This window comes from Cornus florida, unplaced genomic scaffold (genome assembly GCF_030987335.1).
Source record: "Cornus florida cultivar Cherokee Brave unplaced genomic scaffold, ASM3098733v1 CherokeeBrave_3.0.0_Hap2_Chr03, whole genome shotgun sequence".
Taxonomy (NCBI): Eukaryota; Viridiplantae; Streptophyta; class Magnoliopsida; order Cornales; family Cornaceae; genus Cornus; species Cornus florida.
In genome coordinates this window covers 94,049,440-94,061,398 of record NW_026775573.1, presented here as the reverse complement: position 1 = coordinate 94,061,398, position 11,959 = coordinate 94,049,440, and positions in this window count along the sequence as shown.

The window sequence follows — 11,959 nt, the reverse complement described above, 5'->3', positions numbered from 1 at the left end:
CTACAAAGATTATGATCATATTTGCCATCTCGTTTCACCATGTCTACGCACATGGCTAAGCCGAAACGAGGAATTCTCCCATACTGAATATCATAAATAACAATTGCAATTCTTGCATGACAATCAACTACATGTAATACATTATACAGCCTTGTAAACGATTACAGATTTAGTCTCGAACCAGCAACAAGGAAACGAAAGTTTCCTCTCAGCTCATGAAAGAGTCAGTCTCGAACCAGCAACAAAAGAACTATGATATATAATTTCCTCTAGGCTTATCAATTTTCGTTTGATATATGTGTAAATAAACACCCCTAAACTATGATATTTATGCAAATAAGTCCTACTTACATATGTTGGACTATAACGCCCTTGTTGACATATTTTATAAAATATATAAAAAAAAATTATCATTTTGTAAAATGAACAAAAAGACTTTTTCTCTCTCTTTACCTTCTATTTATTATTATTATTTTTTTTAATTACTTTATATATTCTGCAAAACAGCATCCTTACAACCCCAATACAGAGAACAAGATGATGGTGCGCGTATGGACGACCCAGCAGTAAGAACACAGAGCAAAATGATGCTCCATAAAAGTATTCATGTCATTTTGTAAACTCCTATTAAAATTGAAAACCACACACCGTGAATATTCAAGTGTGCAGACCTCCATTAAAGCTTCTCAACCCATCCTCACAACCACCACCATCACCAAGCTCCGGCCCGACCATTTTTCGATGTCCCATTCACAATCCTATTAAAGCATCTCAACCCACCACCACACTTCGGCCGGCCGTTTCCCGATGGTCTCTTTACAGATCATAACGTTCCGACAAACATACTGAAGGCTTTGAAATAAGGGATATATATATATATATTTTTGGGAAGTTGCATTGAAATAAGAGATTGTAACGGTGTAATCTTTCTTGAAACTTGGCTCTCTACACTCTCTTTCTTTCGCCAGAAAAAAAAAAAAAAAAAAAAAGGCAAATAAATTCAAATGGGAAACAAGACAAAATAAAAAAGTCGAAATTGTGAATGACAACATTAAAAAGTAGTATGAAAATAGGTAAGTTAAAACTAAAATATAAAAGTCATTGTAGGGCAGTAAAGGCTAGTCACAAAAAATACCCAGCGGCACTCCAATCCCAGACCTTGGGGTTACTAAGCTCCAAAGTTCAGCGAGTTAATTGCTCGGCCATATCCGAAGTGGATAAATATAAAATGACTTTCAAAACAAAACTCTCTAAAAATAAATTAACAAAAATAACTCTCTTTATTTACTGAAAAGAAAAAAAAAAAAAAACAAAAATAACCTTTAAAAAAAGTAAGAATTAAAAATTTAATAAAACAATAACAATGATAAAAAAAATAAAAAATAAAAAAAAAAAACCAAACAAATTAATAAAATAAGAATTTAGATTAATCAATCATCGATTTTTGTTGATATTTAAAACTTCAAATAAAATTTTTGTTCTAGTTTTTGTAAAAATTAATTTCTTATAGAATTATTATAAGAGCATTCCAATAAAAATAAATAAATAAATAAAAAGTGATGGAAAGAATCATGTATGAGATATAATTTTAGGACAATAAGGCTATGGAAAGAATCGTACTTGAGTTGGAAGGATTTTAAGATAGTCACGTTATGGAAAGAACAGTGTTTGAGTTGAAATTTTAAGATAGCCAAATTAAATTTTTATATGAGTCAGTTTTTATCGGGATTCTATAGTCGTCAATTAAATCACTTTCTTTTAGATTATATATAAACTATCTTTTGTTAAATGCTAATTAAAGAAATAATTTTTTTTTTTTTCTCAAGGGTACCAAGTATAGATTTTATATCATACATGCTATACTATTTTTATTTTTACCTATAACTAAAAAAAAATTCCAAAAAATTAGGGGGGGCCATGGCCACCCCCAGCCCCCCTTCCCTCCACCCCTGACTAAAGCTAGAGAACTGTATGAAGCCGAAAGGAGAGAATGTCGAAGCTCCGGCGAGAGTGGGACGGTGATGGAGTTCAGGAATTTTCAGTGAAGGTGGAGAAAGAAAGAGATCGAAGGGGTGTGCAAGGGATAGGGTTTCTCATGTGTTAATAGATCGAGAGCTCCATGGATTCCGACGACCGTGGGTGGAGATGAAGAATTTATATATATACTTAACGGACGGCGGCGACCCTGCCGGACCTCCATGCATGAGAGTGTAAGCTCTCTATTTGCAAAACAAATCCTAGCAAAGGTTGGGATCTGATGTGGTGTATGTGGGTGAGCCCGCTTTGATCTGGGTATGACCTAAATTAAAGCGGGCCAACCCAACAAAAAATGATATCTACACAAAACCCCATTGGGCATTTTTGAAAGAGTAAAAGGGCAAAATGGGTATTATAACACCAATTTATGTCCAATTTCTGATTGGAGGTGTTTTCGCACAATATGAAAAGAATATGAGTGTTTTTTGCAAACTTTTTCAAATGGGTAAAAATGATATGCGGAATATATATTAGGGATGTTTTCTACACTTATCCCTATATATATTCATCTTTCATGTCATCTATTTGGAATTCAGTTAGACAAGGTGGATATATAGCATGCAAAGGATTGAATGGTCTTCAACGTACATGTTTATCAATAAAGAATCAAGAAAACAAAATCAAGAAAGTTAAAACGGAGATTAAAAACTCTTATGTTGTGTTTAGTGTGCAGGAATGGAATGGAATGCAAGTGGAAATGGAACGAGAATGGGAATAGAATGGAATGACCATTCTCATTCTAAATATGAAATGTGTAGGAATTGAATGATAATAACCATTCTAATGTTTAGTTGGACCAATTTAAAATTTAGAATAAAATAAATTTCAAATTGAATTTTCAAAAATATCCCTCTTAGTACTAAATAAATTAAATTAACAAAATGACATTCTTTTATAATTTTTAAAAATAAATGGGGGCAGTGGCGGTGGTGGATGGTGGTGACGATGGAAAGCGGTAGTGGTATAGGTTGTGGTGTTAGAAGGCGACAATGGTGGCAATAGTGAAAGGTGGGGGTGGTAGTGTTGGTGAAAGGTGGCAGTGGTGTTGGTGGAAGGTGGTGACAGTAGTGTGGTGGTGGTGGAAGGCAGTGGAGTTGGCACTGGTGGTAGTGGTGGAAGACGGCGGCGGTGGTAGAAGACAGTGGAAGGCGGTAACAGTGGTGGTAGAAGACAGTGGAGGTGGCGGTAGTGGTAAAAGGTGGTGGCAGTGGCGCTGGTGGCGGCTGTAATGTCCCAGATTTTTTTCGAATTTTTTGTCTTAAATTATTTTTTGTGCCTTGTTTTGAGTGACACGCGGGTCTCGAGGGTCATTTAGGTCATTTTCTTGACCAGAGAGTTTTAGAAATGCATTTTATTTATTTATTTTAAGTCAATTAGAAGTAACGGGATTAATTTTAAAATTTTTTGGAAGTCGGGACGATTTTCGAGCTTGGAAACTTCTCCTAGTTTTGCCATTTACATTGAGGGGCATTGTGGTCTTTTCACACACATATACATGTACATGTATCTATATATTATAGGAGATATTTTAGGGACTTGGATGGCATTGTAAAGGATGAAGGAGGGCAAGAGGGTAACTTATCTAGAATTAGTAATCACTCACAAGGTGACACTTAGCATGTTTTGGTCCATGGAATCAAATCTAAGATAAGGCCATCACCCCACTTCTCTTTCATTCTCGGTTAACTCCTCCCACTCTTTTTCTCTTCTCTTTCTCTTTCTATATCATCTATCTATACACATATACATACCTCCATGTTTAAAGCTCCATTTTTAGTAGGTTAGGCTAAGAATTTGATGATGACCAAGAAGGAGAAGTTAGAGAGCTTGGAGAGAGCTTCCATTTGACACCAATCTTGCATGGGCTTGGAGGATTCCGAAATTAGGGCTTGGCTAAGGCCTTGTTTGGTCGCATACAATTGAGGTAGGGGTTGTTTAATGCTTCAAACTTTGCCTTTGTTTGGGTATTGCTATATAATTTCACCTAAATCCGTTCTTTAATGTAAATGTATGAATTATGATGATAATGATGTGATGATGTGGTGAAAGCATGCTAGAAATTGATGTATAGATGAATATTTCCTATACTAATGAAATGCTTGTTGTTGCTTGTTTGCATCTAAATGATAGCATGATTGAGATAAGGTGAATTGTATAATGAGCATGCTTGTATCTACATTATGGTAAATGCCATGGTTGTGTTTAATATTTATGAAATGTTATGTTTATACGTATCGTATAAAGAATGTCATGTTGATGTCATTACTGTTGTATAATTGAGAATTGAAGTTTAATTAATGCAATTGAATTATAAGCATGGCAAGGTATGGAGTTTTAATGAGAAGGCCATTGGACCATTTTAGAATGGTGAGGAAGTTGAATATGATTGACAAGTAAGCCATCTTAGAATGGGTAAGAAGAGGAAATTTAGAAATGGATCGGGTATCATGAGCCTAATGCTAACTTGACCTGGAGGGAGCGCGGTCCGGTGTAAGACGTGTAACGTTTGTACTAGGCCCCAAATAGTCATCAAATTGAGGCCAGAGATAGTATCAATCTCGCCTCGGTAAAGTCGATTAGCTTAGGTGGGGATTCGGGTCGGTTTGAGACCAAGCTTAGGAAGGGTTATGCATTGCATTGCATTTACATTTATAGTTTGTAAGGTTGTATCTATGCCATTGATTGGATTGAAATGTGGTTTAAATTTCATAAAATCCCCAATGTATGATCTTGGTTCTCTTTTAACCCTAATTTGTGTGTGTGGTTCAAGGGAGTTCAAAGTTGGCACCTTAGGCATCTTCGATCTATTGAGCCTTTGTGCTTACCCCTTCCATTAACATTTTTTAGGTTATAGTAAAGAACCTCACAAGTATAGTTAAGATTGACGAAAACATTCTTTGACAATTTTGTAGTTAATGCCTAGTTGATATAATTGATTTGTAAAGCGACCGTAATTCGTTTGTTTTGTAAAAGGCACTATAATCAAGACCTTAAGGGTCATTAAACGAGTAACGTTATTCTTTTGGGCCATTTGGTACGTTTTGGTTATGCGCGCACACACACACACACAAATATATATATAACATGCCTCATTCCCATACAACTATATATATATATATATATATATATATATATATATATATATATTCATTGGCATGCACCATTTTATTGTTATTGTATGGTTGAGTTTTGGGCAAATTTGGAATGGAAAGTGACAGTGTTTGGTTTGTAAAATGAGTAATTTCCAAATGGAGTCAAAATTTCAGTTTTTGGACGTTAGATATTGTTTAACAGAGAGTTCTAGTTTCTACAACCGGCGCAGCTTGTCACGTAGGTGCCAACGTGTGACGACCCTGGTTTTTAGGCCAGCGTGTCCTGTGATGAACCGTAAGGATGATCCGATAACGGATCCGAATGCGGAAGCGAAAACAGAAAATAAGACTCTAAGAAGTCAAAGTGACCTTCCATGAGGTCGTGGAACTCAACAAGAACTGATGCGGAAGCAAAAGATCAAAAATATGACAAAGAAGCCCCCAAGGGCAAAATAGTCATTTCTGAAAACTGTAGATTCGGGTGCCACCGAGTACATCGCTGGGAGGACAACGAAAAACTAATCAAGATGGACTCAAGAATCGCATGATTCGGAGTCCGGACGAAGGAGAAACGGCATGACGAAGAAAAACGAGCACTTAAGGAAAAAAGGGTAAACTGGTAATTATCCAGGAAGAACCTGGTGCAACCGAGCACACTGTTGGAAAGACAGCGAAAAATTAGTCAAGTTCAAAAAAAAATTCACTTGAATTGGAGTCCGGACGAAGGAGAAAAGCCCAAAAGAAGAATTGACGTCGCGGCGGCCCAACGAGGGGCCATGGTGCACACGACGCCCATGCGGCAGCCCACCGGCGTGCATGCCGGCGCCTAAAGACATGGCTGGTGGCAGCCCTTGGCTACTGCTACATTTTTTTTTATCTGCCCAGAACTGAGGCTTGAAACGGAGGTCAAGACGAGTTTTTCTGGAAAAACACGAAGAAGAAACCCCCCCTAAAATCGAGTTTTCTACCCGACAACGTGGACTGAATCGAAAAATACTCACTGTGAAATCCCCAAAATGCCCCTAGATCAGAACTGAACAAGAGGGTCATAAAGTTGCTAAATAAAAACTGGAAGCTGAAACTTCACGAGGGATTTCCGGTACCAAGACGACATTTTCTAGAAAAACACGAAGAATAAACCCCCCCTAAAATCATGTTTTCTATTCAACCATGTCAAAAGAAGAAAATAAAACTGATGTGAAAGGTCCATAATGCCCCTAGATTAGAATATGCAAAAAAAATACGAAATGAATTCATAAGAGGCTCAAAACACAAACGATAAGGTTTTGCCCGGAAACGACCATGCACACAAACGTAACTTACCTATTTGGACGTGCTACAATGGTCCACGATTTAAAAATACCACCGATACAAAATCCGACCCCCCAACGGGCAAAAAGGCAAAAATGGAACTTGGAATGAAAACTCGGAATCCAAAAATACAAAACGGGATCAAATGACCGTTTGGCCCTTGGCCACACTTCAAACATGATTTATGAGACCCTATGAAAGAATGAGAATGGAATTCCCACACCCGATGCAACCATGGTGAAGCAATGACTTGCGATTTTTCAAGATTTTCACAATATTTCATGAAGTTAAAAAGTACATATAATACAATATAATGTTCATTGGCCTTCGGCCTCATCTCATACATATCAAATACATTGAAAGAAGTGTACTTAAGTACACATTACATACATGGAATCAAATATACATATTTTGACATATAAGTCTACAAAATGACATTTCATGCTAACATTTGCATGAAATGGAAACTTGAAAGCTACACGACATCCAAGGAATGCTAGGCATCACGAACCAAGTCTTCGTACCTGAAATATGCCCCAGTATCGTAGGGGTGAGTAACATAAAGCTACTCGTAGGGGATGAGCATGCATCGACCTAGCATTTTACAAATTTATCACCTTAAAGTGAAACATGTTAAAGGGGTTCATGCCACCTAACGTCTATATCGAAATGAGACTCAAGGAGCATCCTAAGCTACCTTAAAGTGTTTCTAGCATAAATGACATCATCCATGCATTTCAACAACATAGAAACATGTTATTTAAAGCAACAAGAATCATGATATAAATACATGAATGAAACAAATCAAAGTTGGAGTAATCCGGTTAATACAACGAGTTTATAGTTATCACAGATCACATTATCAATGTAATTGAACAAAGTCGAGAGGAATCCATACAATATGACAAAAGCATATTTGAATACAAGTTAACAAGAATCACATTATCCATACAATTCAACAACAAAAGAGCATATTATACAATGCAACAAGGTTTAGGTTCTCAAAGCCATCAACTTAGAATCTAAAGCACAAAATAACAGTAGTGGTTCATGCCACCTAACGTCTATGTTATAAATGAATCAATAGGATCAATCCTAAGCTTTATTAGAACGTCAAAACACGATTTTCAATATCGATGCAATTTAACCAACATTGGAACTTCCAATACAACGCATAAAGCACAAGTTCGCAAAGTAAACATCCTGTAACTTAAAATGGAACGACAAATAAGAAACAACAAGTTACAACATCATCTAGTTATCAACTTGAAAATGAAATGCGAAATCAAACAAAGTGGATACTCGGACGTCACGCCGGATCAGACCGACAACATAGTTACTTTAGGGTTACTAGTCCATGGGTAACCTCCCTATGTGTGCACTAGACTATATATAGAGGGACTATCCCCCGTACTAGAACCACGTCTTAGCCATAGTCAAACAACGACATCCCCAAGTTTCTAAAATTAACAAGTTATGCAACAACGCATATATCAACAGGAATATGTAAGATAATCAACTATCTACTAAGCACAACCAAATTTGGAAACCTATACAATACATGCTCTAAATCCACAACTAATATGATATGATGAATGTCGAATCTTCAGTGTGCGATTCGTTACACGCTATGCATGAAAGATGTTAAACACGAAGTGTGCAAATCATTACATAAGGCAACAATATATTCAATAAGGAAAACATATTATCACGAATACAAACATAGCAACTATGTTATCCAATGTTCAAAACATAACCAAATGAATATACAACAAGTCTAAGTCCATGATTTGAATATAGAAACCACTTCTAAAACACAACTAGATCATGGAGCAAATTGAAAAATTTAATAGATAAACACAATTAAATTCTCTAGATTCCGATTCAATTCCAAATAACCTCAATTTAATACATGTTAAAGGACATGGTATGGTCAGCACCTATATCCATTCTAAAACTCAATTAGGTTGTTGGAACAACAAAGTAGAACTTTAATTAAATCATGCTAATTTAATTACTAAGGTTCTAAAACAATTTCTAATAGTCCCAAATTAATATATACTAGGAAACAAGTCATGGCCAATACAAATATCAAGTTAAAACCTTAATTAAGCTAATGGGGCCACAAAATAGATTTTAATTAATTCTTTTAATTAAAATCTCTTGATTTTCAAACTTAACCAAATGCTCTCAATTTAACATATCTTAGAGAATATGCCAAGGACTAATGTAATATCTCATTACAAGTTTATTTCATTCAATTTAAGACCATGTGACTTAACCTTTCACTAAAGTTAAATATAAATTAAAAGTTGTAATTCTCATGCAATTAATCCTAATTTAATACATGTGAGCAACCATACCAAAACTTAATTTTCTTGCCGCAATACAATTCCAAGTTGTATATCACCATGAGGATTAAATCTGAAACATGGAATTTAATTAAATAAAAGGTTTCAAAACCTAACCGAATATTCTAAATCAAATATATGTGAAGCTATATGACATGTAAATTAAGAATATCAAGTCGGAATTCAAATAGAGTGAATAGTGCACTCGTGGCAAATTAAATAATTAAATTAATTAATAATTACTAATTTTCAAAACACCTCCAATTGCTTTCAAATTCAATTATGTTGGAGAGCATGCTAAGGCCTAATTTAATATGCTAACACATATCGATTTCAAACTAGTTAAGGCCATGTGAATTAATCTTTCACCTAAGATAAATATTAAATAAAATCTTTAATACTTATTCAAATATTCCAATTTTAATACATGACAATGAGCATATCAAGGGGCAATATAAAATCATGCTACATGTTTAAACCAAGTCATGAGCAACCGGGAAAATTAGATCCTGTACAAGAAAAATAAATAATAAAATTTCTAGATTTTATATTTAATCATGCAAACAAGTAGTATAAGCATCACAAGCATGCTATATAATAAGAATTTAAGCCTAAAACATCCCCTACCTTAATTTGAGATGAAAATCCCAAAGGCCCACCAAAATAAAAGTGCTCCGAATTCGACGATACTACTAGGTTTTGTCGGGGACAACGCCGTGAACATAACCCCCATGAAAGCCCCATCAAAATCATAACTTGACCTCAAAACCAAACTCAAGAAATGGTCAAAACTGAATTCTAATAAGGGGGAAAGGTAGAGCACGGCGAGGGGAACAACAAACGTTAAGGCCGAAGACTTTCCATCAAGGAAAAGTGAACCAAAAGAGGAGAGAGAAGATGGCAGCACCCCTTGGGCTGCCATGGGAGCTCCAGGTCGTGCATGAAGAGGGGAGAAGATCAAAAATGAAATATCTCACCCCCCTTTTATAGAAATCTCAAAAAGTGCCCTAAACGGGCCCCGCCGGGTCTGAAAAAGTAAAATTTGAGCAGACGCACTCAAATGGCAAAACTTTGTGAATAAAAAAGATTCAAAATGATAAAATATGAACAACGGAAGAAACAACGTCAAAAACCGAGTCTCGAGCAGAAAGTTATGCCCAAAACAAGTTTGGCGAAAACTGGGGCCAGAAACCTTGAAACTGGAAAACATCGACCAGGAGGAAATTCCAAGAGTACACAACTCAACGAAATGTGAAAATGAATCCCGTACGAGGATCCAGGCTCAAAACAAGACATTTTGCAATAACTTTCATTAATTGCGCAATGGCCCCTCTAAAAAGTGAAAACTGCACTTATGGCCCAGAATGAAAATATCTTCCAAAAATATTTTCTTAAAAACCCCTGAAATAAAATATCTTCAAATGATATTTATGAAAAACACCCTAAGAAAAGAAAATAATTTCAAAGAACTTTGCATTTATGCCCCCTATGGACACCGGGAGCAACCAGAGTACTTTCTTGCAAAAGTAAATATACGTATTTCGAGGAAACCACTAAAGATGAAGACACGTGAAGTCAAAAACTAACCCCGAGCACGAAAAGTGAGGTTGTGCCAAAAACTGACAAACGGAGATAAGACGAAATAGGAAAAATGACAGAATAGGGAAAAGACGAAATAGCGCATAGTGTCCGAAAAATGAAAAATGTGAAAATGACTCGGTTCTCAAAGGAAGTTGTCAATCCACGGAAAAGAGTCTCAGGAACTAATTCCGAGCACTCGAGATGACACTAAGTGACACGAAACAGATCCCAGAAAAGAAAATTAAACGAAAAAATTTCATTCGTAAAATTTCAGGAAAAAGGAAAGGAAGGCAAATGACTGGGTCGTTACACAACGTGCAGAGCCTTACACAAGCGTGTTAGGACGTAGGGCATCCTATGGCCAGACGTAGAGGTGCAAATGGGTAATATTTATTATTATTATTTTAATTTAATTTATTTATTTTTTTTTTACGTTGCAAACCGAATCTCAAATAAACATTGCACGTTCGTTTCAAACCCGAACGTAGTCGTTCTTGAGTCTAAATTGCACGTTTTTAAATCATCTTTCCAATGATATGGGTCTCATCCCATAATTCTAACTTGAAATGACCATTTTGCATAAGGAGTTCTTGGGTCGGGTTAGGACCTAATTAGTGATCCGGATCCCTCGGATTTGAGTCTTTACAGTGGCGGTGGTGGAAAGCGGTGGCAATGGTGGTGGAAGGCAATGTCGATGGTGGTGAAAGGCAATGGTCGTAATGAAAGGTAGCGGCGGTGGAAGGCGGTAGTGGTGGTGAAAGGTGGTGGCGGTAATGGTGGTGGTGGAAGGTAGCGGTGGTGGTGGAAGATGGTGGCTGTAGTGAAAGGCGACGGCTGTGATGGAAGGCGGTGGCGGCGGTGGAAAGTGGTGGAGGTGGTGAAAGGCGATGGCGGTGGTGGTTGCGACAAAAGAATGCTGTGTTGGTGGTGAAAGGTGATGGCAGTGGAAAGCGGTGGGCGGTGGTGAAAGTCAGCGACAGTGGTGGTGGTAGTGGTGGAAGGTGGCGGCGGCGGTGAAAGACGGAGGTAGTTGTAGTGGAAGGTAGTGGTGGTTTTTAGACTTGGAACATGAAGAATTTTTGGGAAGTTGATTTATTTAAAAAATTTACATGGGAATGGAATGACTGTTCTCTAAGTTTAGTTGTGAAATGGATTTTCATTTTAATGGAATGACCATTCCCACTTTGAATTGCATACTAAACAAAGGAATGGTTAGAATAGACATTCTATTCTATTCCATTTCTGCACACTAAACGTAGCGTTAATCCTCGTTGAACTCCTTTGGTTTGAGTAATCCGTAAACTTAATCATTATGTTTCTCAATTAAGGGTTTATTTTGGAAAAAAAAAATAGGGTTACAAGAAAGGGAAGAGAGTGAAGTTAGGAATGGGTTTGCTAAAAAAAGGTCAAATTGGAAATTAAGTAGCACAAATCCGCTATCGTTTTGGATTTCATGATACAATCTCAAAAATCATTTCGTTTTGGATTTAATGTTGGGCAAATATCGCCCCAAATGTTTTATTTATTTATTTATTTTTATTTTTTATTGGTTTATAATGCGTTAAGTTTAAAAAAGTGATGGTCACT